The sequence below is a fragment of the Bicyclus anynana genome, chromosome 6 (assembly GCF_947172395.1).
Source record: "Bicyclus anynana chromosome 6, ilBicAnyn1.1, whole genome shotgun sequence".
In the NCBI taxonomy this organism is placed as follows: Eukaryota; Metazoa; Arthropoda; class Insecta; order Lepidoptera; family Nymphalidae; genus Bicyclus; species Bicyclus anynana.
This window is the reverse complement of record NC_069088.1, coordinates 8,723,700-8,751,353: the sequence shown is the minus strand read 5'-3', so window position 1 is coordinate 8,751,353 and position 27,654 is coordinate 8,723,700.

Here is a 27,654-nt window from a genome sequence, read left to right as displayed (position 1 = left end):
TACTATATCTGCTAATATATAGAAGATAGATATATGCTGTTGCGACACTTTTTGTAGAAAATGATGTTTTCTGCAAAAATGTAGTACATTATTTTATTCTCACATCAATTGTTTTTGCAGCGTACGCCATGTAATAAAAACTTTTGTACACCTTGGGTTACATTATTGGAGTTTCAGGAAGGATTCCTGATTTTTTGAAAACATAATATTGCCTATAGCCTTCCTCGATAAATGAGTTATCTATCACTGAAAGTATTTTTCAAATCGGACCAGTAGTTCCTGAGATTAGCGCAAATCAAACAAACAAACAAACAAACTCTTAAGCTTTATAATATTAGTATAGATTTATATTTTCTTTAGGTTAGTAGTAATTCTGTGTCTATTAACCAGACTATTTTGATTCATAGAGGCCATTCGCTAAAAATCAGTAACATAACGTTCGAGGTTCGGTTATCACTAGCCTAGTTTTATTATATAAATTACACTCTTAAACTAGTTCAAGAGGTGCGTCGCACTTTAATTTGTCAAACAAAATGGACCTTGCTGAAAAAAAGGGCAACAAAGTAATCTTATATTGGTACCGCTATTAAAAGGTCTCTACGACTTAAACTTAAACTAAAAAACTTGTCAATGACAGACAAGGTCATAACCCAGACAAGGTCACACTCACATACCTACCATTTAGATTCTTTTGATGTTGTCCTTATGCCCTTTCTTTCTAACAACTTGCTTACAATATTTGTGTAACGTAATGGATTAACATAATATTATCTTTTCTTCAGTGTCTTGTGAACTTACTAATGGATAAAAGTATTTCATTAGTGATACCTATAAAGCTCTCGGATTACATAAGTTCGTACCTACTTAAAATTCGGAACTACTTATAATATCTATTTCATAGCAAAACTAAAAACCATATAATAAAGTATTTTTAAGTGTATTAAATAAATATATTACACATATACGAGTATTAGGTGTTTTTTTACAAAATTAATTAAAAGATCTTATTGGCAATTTTTAATATTATAAATAATTATGATTTTAAATGAGGAACTGTCGTGTTTATTGTCGGCTCTTCTCAGCTGAACCTGGTTTCCAAACCAGTGATAGAAAATCACTCAGTGGGCGATGGAGCGATCTATGCTTGGAGTTTCTCTGCGTGATCGAATCAAAAATGAGGAGATCCGCAGACGAACCAAAGTCACCGACATAGCTCAGCGAGTCGCGAAGCTGAAGTGGCAATGGGCAGGCCACATAGTTCGAAGAGCCGATGGACGTTGAGGTCCCAAAGTATTGGAATGGCGACCCCGCACCGGAAAGCGCAGTGTTGGTCGATCCCCCACTAGGTGGACCGAGGACATCAAACGGATTGCAGGAAACCGCTGGATGCTGGCGGCTCGTGATCGTAATGCTTGGAGATCCATGCAAGAGGCCTATGTCCATCAGCTGAAAATGATGATAATGATGATGATAGAATCTCTGCAAATAGAACTTGACATTTCACTGCTGTAAACTAAGGCTACATAAAAACGAATTTATAATTTCCCTTTCACGTCAGAATACACAAGGAGTACTATCTATTTAAGACATCGTTTAACAATGTAATACATTACAACGCAACGTCTAGCTTATTTCCATTATAGAAAGCTCATCGTTCATTCTTTGCATTTAAAATTACTTAATCCTGTTCGTTCTATGTTACATAGAGATCGTAACTTTAAGATATTGATCGTTCTGTTTATGCAAAGTGAAGTGAAAGACTATTATGATGTAAGAGACTATTTCTAAGTGCATAGTAGGTTTATTGCTTAAACAAATTCTAGCATTGTATGTTTTGTTTGTCCCTTGTGGTCTAAAACTCTGTGAGCCCCTGACGTCATTTTATAAAAGGTATAGCTAAGGTTCATCTGATTTATGATTACCATAGATTAGTTTGAAAGGCAACTATGGAATTTGGATCATAATAGGCTTGTAAGAAGGCAACATACGTCATATGTGATTTTGTTCAAAACAAGGAAAAGCAGTATATAGCATCCGAACATAGAACCTCCTCTTATTTAGAAAATGATGAAAAATAATTTAATTTGTTTTAATTCAAGCTACAATTACATCCTACTATCCTTAACGCGAAAGTTTGTGTGGATGTTTGATTGGATGTTTGTTTCGATATTTGTTTGGATGTTTGTTACTCTTCAACTACTGAACTAATTGGCTGAAATTTGGAATGGAAATAGATTTTACTCTGGATTAGAAAATAAGCTACTTTTCATCCTGAAAAAATCCACGGTTCCCGAGGGATTTGTGAAAAACTATATTCCACGCGTACGAAGTCGCAGGCGTCCGCTAAAAAATAAATATTTGAATTACCCTTCTTGCAATCGGGTAAAAACACCCTACAATAAAACATGGTAGGTGCTAATTGTAAATTACAGGAGGAAGCGCTGTAAGTCGGAACAGAACTTTCACTGCACTAGTCACGTATCTTCGACTCGAGTATTTAGAGCAGGAAATTGAACTTTTCCAAACGCGGAAAACGGGAAGAATCGGTAATTACTCGGCACTTTCTGTTCACGTGAACTTGTATTTATCTTATAAGCTAATAGCTTCGCGGCAGTACTTACATAACGAAGTGTTTTGAAACTTGAATCAGTGTCTCTGTGCTTGTAGAGTACCTACAATACTTAAATTCTTCTACGTTCTTCGCAACTTCTCACTGGACTTGCGTCTCTACGTTCTTTTAACTTGATTTCGGTGAATTATCACTCATTATTTTCAACCCATATCCGGCTCGCTGCTGAGCTCGAGTCTTCTCTCGAAATGAGAGGGGTGAAGCCAATTTTTATTAGTACAACAATTTATATTAGTGAGATTAATAGCGTAATTGTAATTACATATATAGTCTATATTCATGAATTGACGTTTGTTTTCTCCTTGACAAAGCAATGAATCGTAAGGAACAAAACCTAGAATCAAGTTTTTCTGATATCTACATACTTGTGTACATTTCGACTGTATAGGTAGTTTTAAATATAGATCCTTAAATGTGTAGTCCGCAATAATTTATATTAAACTAGTGGGCCCGGTCAAGCTTCGCTTTGACTTATGTGCACTTCTTCCCTATCCCTACTCTACACTAATCTATCCCTACCATACCCTACCCCTTGACTCTTAAACGTTTGTATGGGAAATATAAAAGGGTTGTTTTTATGGTTTTCCCGGCAATTATTCTAATTTTTCTCACCTTTTAAACCTTCCCTATACCTCCACGAACATTTGAAGACCAAGATAAATCCGTTTAGCCGTTCTCGAGTTTTAGCGAGACTAACGAACAGCAATTCATTTTTATATGTATAGATAGATATCAGGGATTAATAAAGACAATAAGAAATCGTACCATGTGGTAGGTAATGCATTCATTGTATTATCTCGTAGCATTGGATACAGAAATAGTTTGCACTGTGCAAGGCGTGCTATTGTTATACATAAGTGAAGTAGGGAAGCGAGGTTTATTCCGAGTGGTTGCCGCGTCCGGATTCAAGATGTGTAGTCAAGCCCGCCTGTTCGAGATTATCGTGTTAGGAATAATGCACTGAAGAAACAGTGAAGCATCTACATTATCTACTATTTTATTTTAACATAATATACTCGAACGGGTACTCGCCAACAAGGTCTATTTTTATAGCTATATAAAAATTAATGTATGAAATGTGTTCGTTATCAACCCATATTCGACTCACTGCTGAGCTCGAGTCTCCTCTTAGAATGAGAGGGGTTAGGCCAATAATCCACCACGCTGACCCAAAGCAAAGAATTAAGAAAATTATCTGGTATGCAGGTTTCCTCACGATGTTTTCCTTCACCGTTTGAGACACGTGATATTTAATTTCTTAAAATGCACACAACTGAAAAGTTGGAGGTACATTCCCCGGACCGAATTCGAACCAACACCCTCCGGAATCGGAGGCAGAGGTCATATCCACTGGGCTATCACGCATCTTGGAATGTGTTACTAAGCGCAAATCTTGAGAACGGCTGAACCGATTTGGCTAATTATTTTTTTAGAATATCCTTTGAAGTAGGTACATCGATCGTTTTCTAGGGTAAGACTAGGGTAGGGTTAGGGTAGGGGTAGAGAAGTGTAGAAGTAGGGTTAGGGAAGAAGCGCAAATATGTCAAAGCGAAGCTTGACCGGGTCTGCTTGTGTATTAATAAATATTCATAATTCTCTCGTATTATAATACTTTCCTCCGAGCGAGCCGATACGAACCGATGGACATTGGGGTCCCAAGGTGCTGGAATGGCGACCCCGTACTAGTAAGCGCAGTGTTACATCCCCCACCAGGTGGACTGACGACATCACGCGAGTCGCAGAGTATCGCTGGATGCAGGTGGCTCAGTATCGTGATGTTTGGAAGTCCCTACAAAAGGCCTATGTCTTGCAGTGGACGTCCATCGGCTGATATGATGATGATGATGATGATGATGATGATACTTTCGTCAGTATAAAAGCAGTATGGGACTGGTAACTTCTATTACGAATCTCATTTTGTTTGTTTTTAAAATTCTATTTTTACGACTCTGAATGTCAAAATACAGGGTGCTCGGGAGCCTATAATTCTTTTCTTTACCGAAAATTAATTAAAAATGTTCAAGGACCATGTGTTCTAAAATTAATATTTTCGGGGTAACTAATATTTCTTTTGTAAATAAATCTTAAAATTTGTCCCATATACGCATCCTTATAATTATGACGTAACCAAGTTTTACGTATTTTATAATGCAAGGATGAATAAAGGCATGCGTTATATGGATAGTCGGAATTATTTGAATTACTTTGTACGAAAATTTAAATAAATAGTTAAATAAATATTAGTTATACAGTTCGGCTCCAACAAGTGGCGAGTCCACTTAACACCTCGAAGTTATGGGAAATACTCCCGAGCACCCTGTATAGATACAGTTGAAATAAATTCGAGTTTCATTATAAATGATAAAAACAAAACATCTATCTTCGAACTTGCGTATTATTCTGGAGAAAAAGAATACAAAGACTTTTAAATTGGTGCTTAAGTTAATATCAGTACATCCCGTATCTGTACTAAAAATCAAATACAATATCGTACCTTAGCAATATCTCAGACGATATTCACGTATTGCCTACGAGTACAAAGAATACGCAAACAGGATGACATAAACATTTTCCTTTGTCCATAAATACGTTTGCAAGCTTTTATTGAATGGGAAACAATGGATTTTGATTGCTACATTACGTGTTCGCGTAGATATATTATGCTGTCTTTTGTGAATATGTTTAAAACATAAATAAGTAAGAGTATCTATTGCTTGGATTGTAATATATGTTTCAATGAAATTTTTTTTAAATTATTAAAATGTATCTATCTATATGTCTGTCTGTATCTTTGAAACTTTACTAGGATGCAATATAAAGTCGACTTTTATCTCAGAAAAATGGATTTTACGCTGCATTTTGCATTGAAGATACGTAAAGGAAATAATAACTATATTATCTATGAATTAGACTCAAAATCCTATTCTCCTAATCATGATTTATTTAGTTATTTCCACTCATTGATTGTAATGTTGTTCATCATTATTAGTAATTTCTTCCAAGCTATGTTTACTATGAGGACAACAGCAACAGAATATGATGATTTACCTAACGATTTATTTAGAAAACAGTCAGTAATTAAGGATAACCCTAATATAGCCGTATGTTAACAAAGTCAAAGTCAAAATTTATTTATTTCAAATAGGCTTAGTTTACAAGATCTTTCGAAACGTCAGGTAATAATAATATTAAACTTAAGATAATGGTGATAATAATTATTCGAAAACTTAAAATTAATGTTACGAGGGTTCCAAACGCGCCTTGGTCCGAGAAGAGCCCACAACAAACTCAGCCAGGTTTATCCTTTTCTAGTTTATCACCATTTAACAATAGGTATATAAGTAGCCTGTCATGTAATACATTTCATTTCCGAGCAAATTTGTCATTTACGTAATCATTGACACTATAATATGACTTTTCTATACGAATAAATACGAATAACGAACCGATTATCAAGGGTTAACCCGTAAATAGACACCCGTAGTGATCCTACAGGATCGATAAATGTATGGTAAGCGGCTTTGAGGCTGCGACAATGCGGTGACCTGCTACAGCGCTACGTGCGACATGTTTATGTTGGCGACTGCCTGCAATTATTGTAGCAACATAAACGTAAGCCCGGCTTTTAGTGTAAAACATGATTTTGGTAAACAGTATTTTACGTTAAATAATTGTACTTACATTACAATTTTAATTAATTAAACTCAATGATAATTTTATTTTATACTATACATAGATTACGTATTATCACCGACATAGCTCAACGAGTTGCGAAGCTGAAGTGGCAATGGGCGGGGCTCATAGTGCTGGAATAACGACCCCGCACTAGTAAGCGCAGTGTTGGCCGACCCCCCACTAGGTGGACTGACGACATCAAGCGAGTCGCAGAGATTCGGTGGATGCAAGTGGCTCAGTATCGTGATGTATGGAAGTACCTACAAAAGGCCTATGTCCTGCAGTGGACGTCCATCGGCTGATATGATGATGATGATATGATGATAGGTTACGTGCCTACAAAATCACCGCAAAAAGTTTTTTTTTTTTTTTACAAGTTAGCCCTTGACTACAATACTTGACTCACCTTTCGGTTTCTACACGGTATCGTACCGGAACGCTAAATCGCTTGACGGTACTGCCTTTGCCGGTAGGGTGGGGTGGTAACTAGCCACGGCCGAAGCCTCCTACCAGCCAGACCCAGACCAATTAAGAAAATCTCAATCTGCCCAGCCGGGGATCGAACCCAGGACCTCCGTTTTGTAAATCCACCGCGCATACGACTGCGCCACGGAGGCCGTCAAAAAGTGATGCGAATTTAACTACACTGAGCGCACAAATTTGTCTTTAATTCCATTAACACACAACTTGACATTGTAGACAATATTTAGGTATTATTTGGTTAGATAACGTTCGTTATTTAATAAACAATTTAACTAGCGATTAAATGAAATTAAGATAATTATATACATTTATCCGCTTCAGTATGATGCGCTAGTGTCCTATTTCTAGTACAAAATATCATTGGTATAATTAAGGGAAAAATCAGTCTTGATATTGTTATAATGGTCACGCCTCAGGTAATAGGGGTAACATACACACAAGTTTTGCTTTGTATTTTTTTTTTTTAGTTCGATACTGTTCCGCTTCTCATCTACTTAGTCTGTTAGGTTTTGCTGCCTAAAAATTGATTATTGTCGGCAACTTAACAGGAACAAAGCGTCAGCTTTAGCGTTTTCTATGGTTATTTTTTTATTCTTTACAAGTTAGCATTTGACTACAACCTCACTTGATGGTAAATGATGATGCAATCTAAGATGGAAGCGGGCTAACTTGTTAGGAGGAAGATGAAAATCCACACTTCTTTCGGTTTCTACACGGCATCGTACCGGAACACTAAATCGCTTGGCGGTACGTCTTTGCCGGTAGGGTGGTAACTAGCCACGGCCAAAGCCTCCCACCAGCCAGACCTGGACCAATTAAGAAAATCTCAATCGGCCCAGCCGGGGATCGAACCCAGGACCTCCGTCTTGTAAATCCACCGCGCATACCACTGCGCCACGGAAGCCGTCAAAAAATGTTCTGTATATAATTTAAGTTAACTGGTTAAATGACTTCATAACAGGTCATCTTTCTATGATATGATTAAGGAAGAAACTGGTAAGCATTTAGAACTCTAAACAAAATGGCTAAATCATTACTCATGAAGTGACTAAAGTTTGTACGCATAAAGCTCATGATTTCCCCGGAGGAGCATCAAGTCACTGACCAAATTAGCATGACAAAACATATCTCATCTTTAAATGCAAAGTGGCTTGTTTAAAATTGTACCTCTATTTTATTTCTAACGAAAAGGATATGGTAATAATTTATATGGATGCATTTTACATTTGCAAATTGCAAAGTTTTACGTTCTGTTTACTGTTTGCGATTTTCTGTAGATAGTTAGTTTCCTTACCAATTAATCTAACTAAAAAATAAACAACACAAGAAACTAACTTATATTATATAAAAAACTAGCTGACGCCGCGCGGTTTCACCCACGTGGTTCCCGTTTCCGTAGATATACGAGATAATATATAGCGTATAGCCTTCCGCGATAAATGGGCTGTCTAATACTGAAAGAATTTTTCAAATCGGACCAGAAGTTCCTGAGATTAGCGCGTTTAATCAACCAACAAACAAACTCTTCAGCTTTATAATATTAGTATAGATAAAAATATTATTATAGTTCGTAAACACAATTTTAAATTTTAGTCCAGCAAATAAAATCTAAATCTAATTATAGACAGCAGTGATTTATTTAGCTCTAGTAATTAAAAATATTATACATGTCTTGACATAATTTCAATGGCAATGGGCGGGGCACATAGTTCGAAGAGCCGATGGACGTTGGGGTCCCAAAGTGCTGGAATGGCGACCCCGCACTAGTAAGCGCAGTGTTGGCCAACCCCCCACCAGGTGGACTGACGACATCAAGCGAGTCGCAGGAATTCGCTGGATGCAGGTGGCTCAGTATCGTGATGTTTGGAAGTCCCTACAAAAGACCTATGTCTTGCAGTGGACGTCCATCAGCTGATATGATGATGATAATGATGATGACATAATTTCAAGAATTTTACTCTACTAATATTTTGCTTCAACGTTTAAATTATTTGATCAAGTCATGACAAAATTCTTAGAACGTAATATTAGGGAAACATACCGTATTATTAAAGCCGTATAAATTTCAAAAGAATTGCTTAGGAATACTTGGAGTGAAAAGAAAGGAAATTTCGTACCTATATATAACAGTAAATGTACAAAGTTTCACATAATTACGTACGAGTCGGAACGCTGCCGGGTAGGAAAATTGCTTGCACAATAACATAATAGCTTCATTGCTCTTATAAATGTTACATACTATTGTTATTGTCAAAATCTCGAACTTATGTCTTTTGTACATTTGAAAAGACTCAAAATTTGAAGGAAATCTTTATGAAGCGGTCTATGTGCAGTTGTGTCTGTCTATAGATATGATAATGATAATGATAAAGAGATAAGAGAGCTGTGATAGCCCAGTGGATATGACCTCTGCCTCCGATACCGGAGGGTGTGGGTTCGAATCCGGTACGGGGCATGCACCTCCAACTTTTCAGTTGTGTGCATTTTAAGAAATTAAATATCACGTGTCTCAAACGGTGAAGGAAAACATCGCGAGGAAACCTGCATACCAGAGAATTTCTTAATTCTCTGCGTGTGTGAAGTCTGCCAATCCGCATTGGGCCAGCGTGGTGGACTATTGGCCTAACCCCTCTCATTCTGAGAGGAGACTCGAACTCAGCAGTGAGCCGTATATGGGTTGATAACGTAACGTAATGATAAAGCCTTTTCTCTAAGAATGAAAATGTTTTGCCAAATTGCCATTCCTACTTGTACATACACGTCATGTTTTAATTATGTTGTCATATATGTATAATTATTTAGACTTACATTACTACTAAAACAATAACATTTAACTAATTTAATTACTGCCTACACATCTACAAAGTTATAAATTAATATCAATTTACTTAAATTAAAGTTTCAATAGGATGTGACACATTAAATAATCTACGGATTTTTACACGATTAATTTAGTAACATATAGAAAAAAATTGTTTATTATACATTTTCCAGATAACCTATCTAGAAAATGTACAATCAATAATTTATTACAATAGTATCAACAATAACAAGGTTATTAAGAGAACTTTATTTATACATAAAATAATAACAAAAAAATTTAATTAACATGTACTAGTAAGAGATAATAATAATGTATTAGTAAGAGATACAGTTTGTGAGATTGTACGGGTAAACTCTGGATCTACTGAACTGATTTTAAAAACTATTTTACCAGCAGAAAGCCAAGATATTTGTAAGTTTAACAAACTATATTTTATCCCCGTATTTTCATGGGAACGGGAACAACGAGGGTGAAATCGCGCGGCGTCTGCTAAATAAATATAATGTTCTAAAACCGTAAACTTGAATTTTCATAACATCTTTTAGGTAAATAAATATATGCGCGTCTACTATTTAAGCTATGAAGGTAAAACGTTTAGGCGTTTGAACATAAATGAGAGTGGTATGTCCCAGTAATTACCCCTGTCGCACGGACAAATTTGTGTCCAGTGAGAGCCGGACAGCCTCCCTAACTCTTTACTATTTAGCTCTGTAATAGTCTTATACACTGCATACTAAATAGACAGTGAAGCTGTTTTAAACTGGACTGGTTCATATTGGATAGAAGCAGGCTTTACGTTGCGGAAGTTCATCATGATTATATAATGACTTATTTATTTTGCTATCATCCGCAAAATGTCGACGAACCCATGCGACAACGTCACCCAGGTCCGACCAAATACTAATGGACTGGTTCAGTTAATGCCGGGTCAGGCCAAAAAAAAATACGTTATTGGGATTTTTCTTACAAGAAAAATCTTAATAGCAGCCTTGAATTGGGAAGTTGGTGGTGTTAGTGCCTGTGCCTCGAAAACCACGTAAAACCATCGATCCTGCGCCTGATATCTCACCGGTTTGTCTGCCTGCCTTGCCGTCGGACTATGAGAATGAGTTTTAATGGTTAATCTCAACATGAGATTGGCTGCCATGGTCGAAAAATTCGGTCGGAAGCAACATTATTTGATAATATCACGGGTAGAGTATTTAAATAGAAAGCTTCATTGTGTTTTAATCTTTACCGGGTGTTTTACGAAGTCATAATTCTCTTATGATAAGGTAATGAAGTTAGTTATTTATCCGTAATATAGGTACAATTGTTATACTAATAATTAACTTGGTGGCCAAGGTAACAATCTATACTTCTGTATGTCATCATCATCATCATTTCAGCCGATGGACGTCCACTGCAGGACATAGGCCTTTTGTAGGGACTTCCAAACATCACGATACTGACCCACCTGCATCCAGCGAATCTCTGCGACTCGCTTGATGTCGTCAGTCCACCTGGTGGGGGGTCGGCCAACACTGCGCTTACTAGTGCGGGGTCGCCATTCCAGCACTATGTGCCCCGCCCATTGCCACTTCAGCTTCGCAACTCGTTGAGCTATGTCTGTGACTATGGTTCTTCTGCGGATCTTCTCATTTCTGATTCGATCACGCAGAGATACTCCTAACATAGCTCGTTCCATCGCCCGCTGTGTGACTCTGAGCCTTCTTATGAGGCCCATAGTTAGCGACCAAGTTTCGGAACCATAGGTCATCACTAGCAACACGCACTGTTCGAAGACTTTTGTCTTCAGGCACTGAGAAATTTCAGCCGAATGCAGCCCAGCCGAGTTGGATTCGACGGTTCACCTCTTTCTCGAAATTGGACCTACCTAACTGGATCATATGTCCTAGGTATATGTATTCGTCTACAATTTCTTATCCCCGTATTCTTATGGATACGCGAACTACGCGGGTGAAACCGCCAGGCGTGGGCTAGTAAATTAATAAAGACGTTTGCAAGCAATTAAAGGACAGTTTCAAAGACGGTCCCACACTCTCCTTTATGCAAATGTTATGTAATTTCTGTTGTGGTATTCCATAAGACCCTTTGCGTAATTGCTTTGAATCTTTGACCGTGTTATTTACACTTGTTTGCACACGCATATTATGAGGAAGTGTTTAAGACCTTTATATTAGCTGTCTCCATCTTAGTCTCTTTGTTTACACTACACAAGGTAGACTTTACTCAACATGGTTGGGCAGGTCTCAACAGTATGCAATGTGAAGCTTTTTTGACGGCCTTCGTGACGTAGTAGTATGCGCAGTAGACTTACAAGGTGGGTAATGGATATGGATGGGTCCTGGGTTCGATCCCCGGCTGGACCGATTGAGGTTTTCATAATTGGTCCAGGTCCGGCTGTTGGGAGGCTTTGGCCATGGCTAGTTACCTACCGACAAATACGTACCGCCAAGCGATTTAGCGTTCCGGTACGACGTCGTGTAGTAACCGAAAGGGGTGGGGATTTCATCCTCCTCTCCTCTCCATTCTTATTCTTTACAAGTTAGCCCTTGACTACAACTTCACCTGATGGTAAGTGATGATGCAATCTAAGATGGAAGCGGGCTAGCTTATTAGGAGGAGGACGAAAATCCGACCATCTCTCTAATCCGAGAAAAAACACCCCTTTCGGTTACTACACCACATTATACCGGAACGCTAAATCGCTTAGCGGTACGTCTTTGCCGATAGGGTGGTAACTAGCCACGGCCGAAGCTTGCCACCAGCCAGACCTGGACCAATTAAGGAAACTCCAATCGGGCCAGCCGGAAATCGAACCCAGGACCTCCGTCTTGTAAATCCACCGCACATACCACTGCGCCACGGAGGCCGTCAAAACGCCTACTTTGGGACTACGAATTACGAACGAAACGAATACGAACAATGATGACTGTGTGTATTGTATTGGTATATTTATTTATTGACATTTATTTAAATTACCAATTAATAGTTATTAGGTACTATTTATAAATCTCGTAAACAAAAAAGAATTTTAAATTTTTTAAATTATATATTAGATGTTCGTGTGTGTGTGTGTACTTATACCTACATTTCACAGTTCTGATGTCTATTTGGATTGTACTAGTATAATAAAAGGTCATTGAGTACAGCAGCTAAAGCAGAGTCAGGGTCAGAAATGGATTCGTATTTTTTTATAAGGTTAAAGCGGTGTATCATAATGTACATTTACACGAGCGGCAGCTGCTACCGACGACTGCAGTCGACTGCCGTTGGTTGCCGCCGAGACGTCGCCGACTGCAGTAGACTGCGGTCGGTAGAGTTGCCGCTCGTGTAAATGAACCCTTAATAAAAAAAAGTGTAGGTATCACAAGCTTCTATAAATTACATTACACACACCGAATAAACGAAGGAAATAATTATTTCATTCGCATTGTTAAGACAAGCGCTTCGATCCGCGGATTTCCGTGAGACATTTAATTTTTTGCATGAAAGGAACTAGAATTTCCCAGAGCATCTTGTCTGGAAATGGGGGCCAAATTGTATTACGACTCGCCTTTAAATAGAAGCCGTCTGCCCTGTCAATTATAATTTGGGTAAATTCGAGGAATTTTCGAAGAGATATAGGCTTCTAGGCGGATTCGTATAAACCATATAGAGAATAACGAATGTACGTAATGTAAGTTACAACGTACATGTTACATTATAACATACCGAATACTTGTAATGGCGGATTTAAAAACTTGCCGCCAGATGGCTGTTAAATTTTTGCCTCCTTCTGACATCTGAAATTGGCTAACCTATCCCCATAATATCCGACTTCAAAAAGGAGGAGGTAATCAATTTGATTGGTATATTTTTTTATATACATATAGACAGATGAGTTAGTTGCTAACTATGGGCCTCATAAGAAAACTCAGAGTCACACAGCGGGTATGCTAGGAGTAGGTATCTCTGCTTGATCGAATCAGAAATGAGGAGTTCCGCAGAAGAACTAAAGTCACCGACATAGCTCAACGTGTCGCGAAGCTGAAGTGGCAATCGGCGGGGCACATCGTTCGGAGAGCTGATGGCCGTTGGCGTCCCAAGGTGCTGGAATGGCGGCCGCGCACCAGAAAACGCAGTGTTGGTCGACTCCCCACCAGGTGGACTGACGACATCAAGCGAGTCGCAGGTGTTCGCTAGATGCAGGCGGCACAGTATCGTGATGTGTGAAAGTCCCTACAAAAGGCCTATGTCCTGCAGTGGACGTCCATCGGCTGACATGATGATGATGATGAGACAGATGAGAGTATTCAGGTTAGAACGGTTTAGTTCAGATGATAAAGTGTCACGCATAGTATTTTACATTGTACAGTACGTACAGTACTAGAATATTGGTTAAATTTTCAATACTCACTTTTTCTATGTACCTATATTTAGAGATGGTTTTCCTTATTTCTGTTGGACAAAATGTTTAGGGCCAAATTTGCCGCCCTAGGCTCAGCCTACTCAGCGTACTACTAAATCCGCCACTGACTTGCAGTGAATTGCCTCGTTAATCCAGTGGTTGGTCAACGTGGCTTCAGATGATGAGGTTAGGATATTTAATCGGATTCAGAAGATTTTTCAAGAAATTCTTAGTACCTACAGCAGTTCTGAGTTGAAAAGTTAGTAGTGTTACTCCCCTATGCCTCAGAAAACACGTTAAATCGTCGTCTTCGAAAAGAATAGGTGCTGGAATGGCGATCCCGCACTAGAAATCGCAGTGTTGGCCGACCCCCCACCAGGTGGACTAACGACATCAAGCGAGTCGCAGATATTCGCTGGATGCAGGCGGCTCAGTATCGTGATGTCTGGAAGTCACTACAAAAGGCCTATGTCTTACAGTGGACGTGCATCGACTAATATAATGATGATGATGATGATGATAGACATATTAGAGACTATCATTCTCCAAAATACAATCTATCTCTATACCAAAATTCTTTAAAATTGGTTTAATTGTTTAGGCCTTTGGTTTGTAAAGCGGGTAAGTACTTACTGTCATATCCGTATTTGTAATATTAGTATAGAAGAAAGATATACATGATCTTAATTTTTGGGCCTTTTCATGTTGAGTCTTACTTTAAGTTATACACACAATATATGAGACTCCTTTTATTCATATGAAAGGCGTCGTCGTGTTAAGTTAAAGAGATCAAAGGTCCATTGAACATGAGTTGTTCGTGAAAGGGATCACTTCACGTATCGATAAGTTGTAAAAGTAACCCGCACAAGCGCTTGCCAAGTATCCGACCAAACCACCTACATTAAGTGGACGATTTTCATGCCTGTCTAAGTTGCTTTATTCTTTATAATAAAAAACATCATTATCAACCCACATTCGGCTCACCCGATGGACGTTGGGGTCCCAAAGTTGGCCGTTGGACGTTGGCCGGGTGGCCTGACGACATCAAGCGAGTCGCAGGGATTCGCTGGATGCAGGTGGCTCAATATCGTGATGTTTGTAAGTCCCTACAAAAGGCCTATGTCCTGCAGTGGACGCCCATCGGCTGATATGATGATGATGATGATGATGATTCGGCTCACTGCTGAGCTCGAATCTTCTCTCAGAATGAGAGGGGTTAGGCCAATAGTCCACCACGCTGGCCCAATGCGGATTAGTAGATTTCACACACGCAGAGAATTAAGAAAATTCTCTGGTATGTAGGTTTCCTCACGATGTTTTTCTTTCACCGTTTGAGACACGTGATATTTAATTACTTAAATGCACACAACTGACAAGTTGGAGGTGCATGCCCCGGGCCGGATTCGAACCCACACCGATATCGGAGGCAGAGGTCATATCCACTGGGCTATCACGGCTATAACAAAAATAACACCAAAATAATCCACTACTATCACAGCTACAAAATATGTAAAACATAGATTACACGCAGATGCACTTCATACATGCAAATTCGCACTGTCTACCCTGAGGACTCATCACGGACAAAGGATATGTCAGTTTTCATAATTTATTCACGTAAAAGTAATATGCCTACTCTATTTAAAAACATTGTGCACGCCACTGGGTACCCTACTTAATACGTTGAAGTCGGACAAGCAAAAAACATTACGGGTTCCGTATCTATTCAAACAAAGCCAGTACCTTTTTGAAGGAAAGATAAACGAAAGGGAAGCCTCTGCTGTACGCAAATCTGAATGTTTGTTTGTCTGTAAACTACCAGTTTCTGTTGTACTTTTCAAGGTGTTCTTTTTCAGTTGTACTTATCAAGGTGTGAGTTTTATTACTATGACAACAAATGGTACAAAAATAATAAAACAAATAATTGCTAGATGACCAAGTTAATTATAGATTTCCTGACATAATAAATCTTGAATCAATTAAGATAAGTTTGTTATCTTGATTTATTGTGCTTGGATCTTGATTATATAATTGCTACTCAAATTAGTTTTGCGTTATCATTTAATACCACCATTATAATTGAGATAAAATATATTGTAATATTTATGCAGACATGCAAACAAAACAAATACAAATTATATAAAAACCAAAGTCAGTTTTATAAAAAAATTTAAAGAAAGGTACCTACAGTAAGTTTAACAATAAGTACTTAACTAATTATACTACTAATATTATAAACGCGAAAATTTGTATGGATGTTTGTTTATATGGATATTTGTTACTCTTTTACGCCGCAACCACTGGACTGATTTGTCTGAAATTTGGAATGGAAATAGATTTTACTCTGGATTAACACATACTTTTCGTCCCGGAAAATCCACGGTTCCCGAGGGATTTGTTAAAAACTAAATTTCACGCGGATGAAATAGCGACCGCTAGTATGTATATAACGAAAAGAAGCAAATAAAACAAAAAATATTGTCAAGGCAATCTTAAACTAATAATCATAATATCACAAATGAAATTAATTTACTATATAATAATATATAATAATATTTTGAACTACTAGTCGTCTTTCTTGTCTGATCATATTATTATTAACCTACTTGAATGGCTAATTTTAAGAACAGGCCTTTCTCCTTATAGGATAGTAAAGGAGATAGTCCATTTCAGGTCCACTCTTGTATCATTAAAATTCAAGGATTCTAATAAAATCTAAATACGTGAAATAATCTAACTAAATAAAAAGAAATAAATAAAATTAAAACCCAAGTTTTTGAGTTATATCAAGATGGCGCCCTTAAAGCAACTTTGACATGACAATTGACAGCAAACGTCAAATCGACTACTGCATTGAAAACGTCATCACTCCGCCATTATTATCGGTTCTTACGGATAATAATGTTTTTGATGTTATTTTCTTTTATTTCCGCCAGGGTACAATGACTGATCCTGAGCTCCATACAATTTTGGACCATCTCTTTTGAGATTTCAATCCCACAATGTTCATATGCCGGTTGGCGGGTAAGCTTCAAGTTCAATCCTATAATTATCACTATCACAAAACCTTAATTAGGATAATGAATGAGACCGATGACTATACTTGTTCTCAACGGCACAGGGCCACCACTTTCCACCTCCAAAGTCCTGCTGAGAATTTCTTAGAAAAAAAATTCAATATTTTAACACAGGACTCAAACCTAGAACCTCTTGATCCACTGCCACACAGCCTAACCATTAAACCAACAAGGAATGCCTGTATAATATGTGCTACGTAAAATAGTTAGAAAATATGTATCCAAACATTTACCTTTTGAATTTTAAAAAGCGTCTGAAAACGGACCCCAATTTGTTTAGTATAAAGGCACCAATTAAAAGCGACAAAAGCTGTTTTGCATCAAAGGAATTCAAAAACGATTTTGCCATCAATAATAATTGACCTCTTTTTGCGTTAAAATTATTCTACTCGGGTGTTCAGTAACTTCGCTTGGAATATAAGAGCTCGTTCACACATACATACATCGTCATATTATGAAGGTACTCGTATCAAATAACGATTCGATTCATAAGATACATACAAAGTACAGTCATGTAAAAAAATAATTGATACGAAGTTCGTCAATAAATCATTATTAACTTTCAAGTTTAAATTAACATTAATAATGTTAAATTAAACTATTAATTAACCGACCTTATATATATTTATGTTTATTAAAATTATTTTAATTAAAAAAAAATTGCTTAAGGAATTCTAATTTTAAATTGGATGACGGCAGCCCGAGGCTCTAGGTTAGCGGGTTGTTAAAAAAATGAATGCAAGTATATTTAAAGTAAATGATATCAGCCTCGGGTTAGAGGGGCAACTATACCCTGGGCGGCAGTATCAGGAGAGGAGGTTACTATAATCATAATGCATTTATATGCACGCCGTGTAATTTATGTAAGAAATTTTTTTTTTTTTATTTATAAGTGTTCAGGTTCCACGTCTCCAGAGCGAGTAACCCTTTCGCCCTTTATTAGGTAAGTACGGACTTCTTTCTAGGTATAGACCCCGGTAGGTATAATTATGAACCAAATGTTAAACGCGTGCTTCGTGGTTGCCCTGTAAATTAAATCATATGTCAAATAATTGGAATTTCGTACGCGATTGTAACATCGTCAAGGTGTTGCTATGGTTACTCGTCAGTACGTCGCTAAAGTCCGAAAATGTATTTCTGCGTATAGGTTAACGTAAAGGCCGCGCACTATACCTACATGGTAAATCGCAAGCTTTGTTTTCTCATTCAAAAAAATGCTATTCATTATTCAGCAATTTTTGATGTGATAACTTCTTACGGGAGGGTAAATAGTAACGTAACGCGTTACGGCGCCACTCTGTGTAGCTTCCCTTTCTCTCACGTATGCGGCAGCAGGTTTATGTTATCACTTCTGTCAAGCATCACGAGACGCACACTTTTTTTTATAATTCATAAATACCCAAGAGAGACGGTAAAATTAAAAAAATGTTTTTATTTAATAAAACATTTCATGACAAAATTATAAGCTGCATCGCCCGAAATGACTGCGTACATCATTTACTTCGTTATTTTGGCGTAAAGTTTAAGCGGCAATTTGCCAAATTAATTAATTCCGCATTACAACGTATTTATCGCTCGACACTGGCTGCCCAGAGTTAATTGGCAGTCTAAGATATGGCATTAAGATCTCCCTATGGAAAAATATTTGGTAAATACTACCTTTAGAACAAAAAAAAATAATATAAAGGATGCTCCCATAACTCTAGGGTTATATTCTTTAACAAAAAATAATTCAAAATGTTCAAGGAACATTTGTTCTAAAATGAATATTTTCGGAGGAAATAATATTTCTTTTGTAAATAGATCTTGAAATTTGTTCGTTATAAGCATCCATATAATAATGATGTAGCCTATTGTCTTATTGTTTTACGTATTTTAAAATGCAACGATAGCTAAAGGCGTTACATGGATAGTAGGAATTATTTGAATTACTTTGTATGAAAACGGCAACAAATTTTTGACGGCCTCCGTGGCGCGGTGACGGTCTTCGTGGCGCAGTGGTATGCGCGGTGGATTTACAAGACGGAGGTCCTGGGTTCGATCCCCAGCTGGTGGCTGGTGGGAGGCTTCGGCCGTGGCTAGTTACCACCCTACCGAAAAAGACGTACTGCCAAGCGATTTAGCGTTCCGGTACGATGTCGTGTAGAAGACGAAAGGAGTGTAGATTTTCATCCTTCTCCTTACAAGTTAGCCCGCTTCCATCTTAGACTGCATCATCACTTACCATCAGGTGAGATTGCAGTCAAGGGCTAACTTGTAAAGAATAATAAAAACACAAAATCTTGAACCTACGCCCTCCGAATCGTAGGCAGAGGTCATATAGGCAGTCATGTTGCTTTATACCAATTAGTTTAAATTACTTTGAAACACAATAGAAATAAATAAAGTTTAATGTGTTAAATGAATGGTCAGAATCTTTATTATAATTTTTAACCTACGAATGCAAACTAAGATCACAACTTCAAAAGCGAACTTTATGTGTACACATAGTGACGTTTAATTTGTTCGTGGTACCTTAGTATCTCATGCATACGTAATGTAATAATGCTAAAAGCAGAAGCTATTTCAAAATCTTGCGTTTTGCTTACATTTTACTTCCATTAATAACATAAATAATAATTAAAGTAGGTTGCATATTGGATTTTTTTTCAAGGTTTACAATAAATACAATTAAACCTAAAAAAGTGGTATATCTTAGACAGGTTCCTAATGTAATTGTGCAGGACTCATCAATATCAATTACCTATTCTATTTCGTCATCAACCCATATTCGACTCACTGCTGAGCTCGAGTCTCCTCTCAGAATGAGAGGGGTTAGGCCAATAGTCCACCACGCTGGCCCAATGCGGATTGGCAGACTTCACACACGCAGAGAATTAAGATAATTCTCTGGTATGCAGGTTTCCTCACGATGTTTTCCTTCACCGATTGAGACACGAATATTCTATTTAATGGGAGAAAACATCATTCAAATCCAATTAGCACAACACTTAGCAAATTAGATTTTAATTAAAACCGTTAGCTTAAATGTATTATGTAATTTACTTCCATTTAAAACCATAAATAATTAAAGTAAGTGATATTTGATTGCTATAACTAGATATGCCTGGAAAAATAAGGATATACGCAGGTAAAACCGCGGGCACAGCTTAAATCATCATTAACAACCCATGTTGAGCACGAGTCTCCTCTCAGAATGAGAAGGTTCAGGCTAATAGTTCATCACTAATAGCCCAATGAGGATTGGCAGACTTCACACATGGAGAGAAGAAAATTCTCAGGTATGTTGGTTTCCTCAGGAAGCTTTTATTTCACCGTTTGCGACACGTGATATTTAATTTTTTAAAATGGATATAACTGAAAAGTCGGAGCCCTGGACCGCATTCGAACCTACGCCCTCCAAATTGAGCAGAGGTCATATCTATTAGGCTATCACGAATCTCTCAGAATCTCACAATTTCAATAGCTTTCGGGGAGAACATCGATACGAAGAAACCACGCTCAAATCCAACTCGGATAAAAATGCACCAGCACTAAGCAAATTAGATTCCCAGAAAATGTTTCCTTTTAAAAGCCGCGTGGCTGTGAAAAGGCCATCGCACGGAACGCTGTCATTATGTTAGCGAACAGCACGTGTTGCTGTTTGTACGGAACCTCGTTATCGCGCGATGTGACTCACTTACAGTAATGAAAAGAGGGAAAAGTTTTCACTGCCGGTGATTTTCGACCGCTTCCCGATGTATATCCTTTTACTTGGAAATATTTTGTGTGTCCTTCATCATATTCCGATAATGAACTTTACTTTACATGGCTATTCTAAAAACATGCCGATAAACACATCTATCAGAAAATAATTCTATTTCATATTTACAAATGCAAAGTCTCCGCTCTGAAATATGTCCGGTTATTATCGATCTAAATAGTGATGTGTATTGTTCAATTATATTTTTTTTTTAATTTAGCTGTGACAGCAAGTGTTCAGTACAAATACTAGTACAAATGCTGGCTCCGAGAAAACCTGGCTCAAGAACATTGAGAAATTTAAATTACGTAGTGATAGACCATATTTCAGTTTACAAAAACATATCTTGAAATCACGAACAGTGCGTGGGTGAAATAGAAATTAAAGATTTTCTAATACTGCCGAACTAAAGACGCCGAACGAAAGAGAGAAAAGACTTTCGTCGACTGTGCTTTTATGGGTCTTAAAGTTCTTTGGCCACATCTCCAGAAATCATGATTCAATAGAGCGGTTGGTAGTGCAAGGGCAAGTCCAAGGCAAAAGATCCAGAGGCCGATCTCCAACCCGCTGGACGGATTTAAGTTAAGGCTGCTACAGAGTCATCTTTGGTGGAGTGTACTCAAAATGAAGCCAATCGCCAGAAGTGGAGGAGCATTGCACAGAAGGCGTCGCTCATCGCTGAAACCACGACCAGTCTGCCAAGAGTAGCCGTACAAAGTAAGTAATTAATAGAATTGTTAACTCTAAACCGTTTTGCTTTGACCTAAATTCGCAAAATTATAAAGTAAATTTATTTTTCAAACGTTCAATCACGCCAGATACCGCCAGAACGATGTCAAAGATGAGAACGCATAATTTGATCATCAAAACAATAATTTTATTCGTACATGACCCCGCAGTTTATGAATAATAATCAAGCCGGGAACTTCTCGTCGTTAATTTTCCGACAGCCCACGATGAAATGCAGATGAGGTCTTTTTGATAAGCCTTCTGTATAATTTGAGCTTTTGCTGTAACAAACATTTAGCGGTGTTTACACACTGTTTGCTGACTAATAGGTGTACAGCCTATGATTTCTTTATTATTCATTTATAATTCTTTACTAAAATATTAAACAGCCGTTATGATCAAGAAAACCGAGAAAAAATAAAAGTTGTTTAATTTCTAAACTTCACATTTTACAAGCAAACGTTAGTCTACTCATGAACTTATGGTTTGGGTTGCGGTACAATATATTTAGAAAAGGATACATGATTCTACCAAGACAAAATCCTAGACTTCAAAATCGCACACAAAAATAACCTTTTTTATTTCTCTACAAGTTAACCCTCGACTACAATCCCATCTGGTGGTATGTGATGATGCAACCTAAGATAAAAGCAGGCTTGTTAAGAGGAGGGTGAAAATCCACACCCTTTTTGGTTTCTACGCGATATCGTACCGGAACGCTAAATCGCTTGGCAGTACAAATTTGCCGGCAGGGAGGTAACTAGCCAGGGCCGAAGTCTCCCACCAGACAAAGAAACTTCAAAGTCTACCGACATTAGAGGATATCAAACATACACACATAAATGCTTATGATAAACACACAAGTGAATTGAAAATTATATAAATAATAATAACATTAACTTTGCGTTATGTTAAATCGTATATAAGTATTTCTAATAAACATTCGACTGAAACATCGAAACTCGAGAGCACATATGGAAAAGGATAATTGCTCGAATTCAAATGGTCGGAGTTATAAAGGTAAATCGCTTAGGCATCGGGACGAACGCGAGCGGTGTTTCCTCGTAATTGCACCTGTCGTGGAGACAAATGTATCCTGCACGTGCAGGCACTCGGCTCACTAACTGCTGCACATATTTTGTGAACTTTTAACTAGTATCGACAGATGCCATGTATGAGCCTACTTTGAAGTACGTCATGTATGGGAAAGATTTTGTTTAACTATTCCAGTGGGCTAAAGATGTGCGCTAAGAGGTACTTCATAGCCTAATTTCTCTGTCTGCTCTGTCTCCATTTGACTACATATCTCTCTCTTTAACTTTCGTTTCGATAGGACGAAAGAGGCAGATGTATCTCGTTATCATAATAAAATCATGTCTATATCAGAAGACAAGCTAAATTAGAATATATAATTAGCTACGATTGGTCTCAAGATTGGTATGCTTGGAACTAGTCTGATTATGAAGTCAGAAAGATGATTCATTTAGGTATATAGTCTTAAACTAAGCAATTTAATCCCAGTTTTGTTTTAGCAAAAACTCGTATTTCTAGGTTCTGGAGATAAACTCAGTAGTTATATTATATCAAGATAAGTCCGTCGTGCTTAGCCTCGTTTGATTATTCTTTTTCTTTCTTTTTTTAAAGAAAACCCATCAAGAGAAATATATTAAACGAAAGCTAAATTTTATAAATATTTATTTTCACTGTTAGCTGATAACATTATGAATGCCGAAGGCACAATCTTATTGTGTCTTTATTTCGATTTCTGTCCCCTTGTATTCTTTTTCTTGTATTTGTAGTAAGTCTAGACATCAAAAATTTTACCTTATGTTTACATAAAAGTTGTTTAATGAAGAACTAGAGAACAACCGCGACTTCGTGCACGTAAAATTCAGTTTTTACAAATCCCTCTGGAATCGAAAATATACTTTATTGTACACCACACAGAAACATACGATACAGAAAAATAATGGAAAGAAAGAAAAATGCACAATAGGCGGCCTTATCGCTAAAAAGCGATCTCTTCCAGGCAACCTAACGAAGAAACTAATAATAAAAATTATAAAGATATAGGCTAGGGTGTACAGAAGTAATATATAAAAGAAAATAACGCATAAAAAAGAAAAAAAAATCATGGATTTTTCCGGGATGTAAAGTGGTCTACATGTTAATCCAGTACTATAATGTAACAATAGCTAATTAGTGAGTTGATCCCCACTAGATGTACCGTCGATATCTTAAGTTATCTTAAGTTTAATATTATTACCTGACGTTTCGAAAGAGCTTGTAAACTAAGCCTATTTGAAATAAATGAATTTTGACTTTGACTTTGACTTTGATACCAAGCGAGTTGCAGGATGCCGCTGGATGCTGACGGCTCATGACCGAGGTGTTTGGAAAAACATACAGGAAGAATATGTCCAGCAGTGGACGTCCGTCGGCTGTTAATGATTATGATGATATCATAGCTGAATTACCTGAATAGGCTAGATATAAGTCTATAAATAAGAAAATATGTAATATGTAAAAATACAGTGTAACACAAATATTATCAAGCCTTATTGTCTGCACGGTTAAAGGACTGGACGAGAGATGTTTTAAAAGTGGCGTGATAGCTCAGTGGATATGACCCCTGCCCCCGATTCCGTACGGTGTGGGTTCGAATCTGGTCCGGGGCATGCACATCCAACTTTTCAGTTGTGTGCATTTTAAGAAATTAAATATCACGTGTCTCAAACGGTGAAGGAAAACATCGTGAGGAAACCTTGCATACCAGAGAATTTTCTTAATTCACTGCGTGTGTGAAGTCTGCCAATCCGCATTGCGCCAGCGCGGTGGACTATTGGGCTAACCCCTCTCATTCTGAGAGGAGACTCGAGCTCAGCAGTGGGCCGAATATCGGTTGTTAATGATGACAGATGATTTGACCCCTGGTCGTCGCACTATTGTCGTACCTACTCCTACAACAGGCTTTGTTTGGAGGTTAAGGGCAACATTGATCATATAATAAAAGCCAACAAAAGTGTACCAACATCGCCATTTCCTAACTCCTGGCTGCTATTGAGATTTTTTTTAAAAAAATAAACGTACTTTCACTACTACAACTACGTATCCTTCTTAATTTAAAAACTTATTTAGATGCCATAATTGAGAAAAATAACTGTGTTATAACTTCGTTATGAAGATTTACTTAATATGCAATGATAACGCAAAACAATAACAATCTCGAATATTTTAATAACGGTAATTCAATTAAAATTCTGAGCTTGTATCACATACCTACCGAATATTAGGATCCTTTGTGAAACTGCATCAGATTACGTGGTAAAGGGTTTCTTAATTAAACTAAACCATAGTTTGTCGTATTAGTGTAACACAAACACAAACTGTTTCAACCAAGTTTACGTACCTAATAATAAAGAGCGTCCTACGAGACATGCAAATCGTGTCTACCTGTGATCACATGAGACCCCTTTGTAAAGACTTTCCAAAGTTGCCACCGTAAATTACGTTATCATTCTGAACTAAAATTCGAGTATGGGTAAGTACTTATTAGAACTGTAACAATAATGCCAAAAATTTTAATAAAAAAATTCAACCGACTTCCAACTCAAACTTAAACTAAAAAGCAAAAAATAACATCTTACCTATGTGCTACATTCTGATCAGTTTGAAGGTGGTGCCAAGCCAGTGATGTTTTAACTAAACCCGTTTATACTACAAAATTTCTGTGGTTCTTTCAGAAACAGCTTTAATTAAAACACAACACTGGCTTGGTACCGCCTTCAAACATAACACAACAAAAAAAAACATACATACAGCCGAACGTAGAACCTCCTCCTTTTTGGTAGTCGGTTAAAAATTATGTTTGTCATTCAATTCATGTCAATTAATTTTATTATTTATCACTTTAATTTTATTATATTAATTTTATTATTTACAATTTGTAATTGAAATAGAGCGATCCTTTATATTAATTGATTATTATCACGTGGCTCAAACGGTGAAAAAAAACAGCGAGGTAACAATACTCGTGAGTTTTCTTAACTTACGTGCGTGAAGTCTGCCAATCCTAGAGCTAGAGTGGACTATTAAGTAGCCTACCCCTCTCAATCTTAGAGGAGACTGCTGTGTCCAGCAGTGAGACGAATATGGGTTCTCAATCATGATCATGATGATGATCCATTGCACATAATTATTAAAAGTAAAGTATGTATAATAAATACGCGCATGGGAAATCCCCAGGTTCTAATCTTCTCTGTATTTCTCAAAAGTGAAAGAAAATCACGGTCTTTTTAAAATCACTCACCACGTTCCACCATTTATTTTTGGTAATCCTCTCGCCACAATATGTACCCGAAACAAGAGAGTTAGAAACTCACCACTGAGCATTTACTCGTAAATGCATAATGAAAATTGGAAATCTTCATAATATGTAAGCTTGTCGATGATTGGCTTATATATTTCATTTTTTTTTTATTTGTCACGTGAGGTTTAGACTGTTATGTCACCTGAAATTGTTATTAGACGATGCTGTCTGAGATTGTAGCAGGTTAACTTGAAAGAGGTACGACTTTGCCGGTTGATCAAATCAAAATCAAAAATAATTTATTTCAAGTAGGCTCAGTTTACAAGCACTTTTGACACGTCAGTTGACTATTTGTAAAGATTCTACCACCAGTTCGGAAGGCAGGTTCGGCTGAGAAGATACCGGCAAGAAACTCAACAGTTGCTCTTTTGAAATGAAAAATTCATGCAGTATTATAATTTACAATTGATAACAATTACAATTTCTTATAGTTTTACTTCCTATAACTAACTAGCCACGTTGGTCATGAAAGAAAATTTCATGTTTATAACGCCAAGAAAAGTCCATGTTACCATGAAACACGTATCTATAAGCAAGGACACATTGTGATCCTTGTACACAGTGCGAATCAAAAGAATAAGTTTGCTCGCTTGACTATCCAGGGAATTCTCAACAGCCTCTGATGAATCTATCCTTTGTCTTTCTCATGCACAATTTGTACGAATCCTATATATTGGGCCAAAATTGTGTTGCATTCAATAAAATGTCACGCTCTTACATTACCAGCAACAAATGCTTGACACGTCCGTTGCATTGTGCTCCGAATACCTTTGTGACTAAAATAAAGCAGCGTAGGTGTGTTCAGTTCACTAATTTTAGATTCTCGAACTATATCAAGGCGTAAGAAGATTTTTTTTGGTATAATAAGACAGTTTACAGTGACTTATTAGGATAATTAATCATCTGTAGTCTTCGATAGTAGTCCCCCCTAATATATTTAACTTACAAACAAATAAAGGTGTATTAACCATATATATATCATGGCGTAGGACATTCTTGCTACAAGTTTTCTTTTTCTAATTGTGTAAGTGCCTTGGACTCCTTAATGGCGAGCGCAGAAGTATCGCCTGATGGAGCCCGAAAGCAGAAGCAATTGATGTCGGCGGAATGACTCTCTAAGGGCGTCTCCTCTGATGCTGATGTGTTACGATAGTTGTTGCACTTGGGATCACATGGGCTATTATGGTGGCTCCGTCAATTATTTTCAAAAAGAAAAACAGAAATTTACCTACTAAAAAAATCAATGACGTTATAAAATATACCATAGAAGCTAATTCCATGAAAACGAAGTCACGGTCATCAGGCAGTAATTGGCAACAATGATTTTCTTTTAGTTTCATGCCTTCTCCGTTGTCTCGGTCACGTCTTTATGTCTTCAAGGTAGAATAAATTGAAATGTGTGAATAAATGTTTCGGCCAAATTCTCGTGTGCGTCACATTTAGTAACAACACAATAACTCGTTACGGATATCAAAGCCTGTATATAAGAAAGGATTTCGTCCGCTCGTATTAGTATAGAAATTAAAAGTTATGGCCCGCATTGGTTTATGGTTTTTGTTCTTTTTGTCTGTGGTGGCGGTAGTACTATGTGATACTACGGCTGCGCCTGCAAGTACTCCTGCGGCCGGCTCATCGTCCCCTGCCCCAACTGATAAACCTCCAGCCGATAAAGCTCCAGATAATGTAAGAATAATAGATACATTTTAATAACTCATGCTTTCGTGACCGTGAAC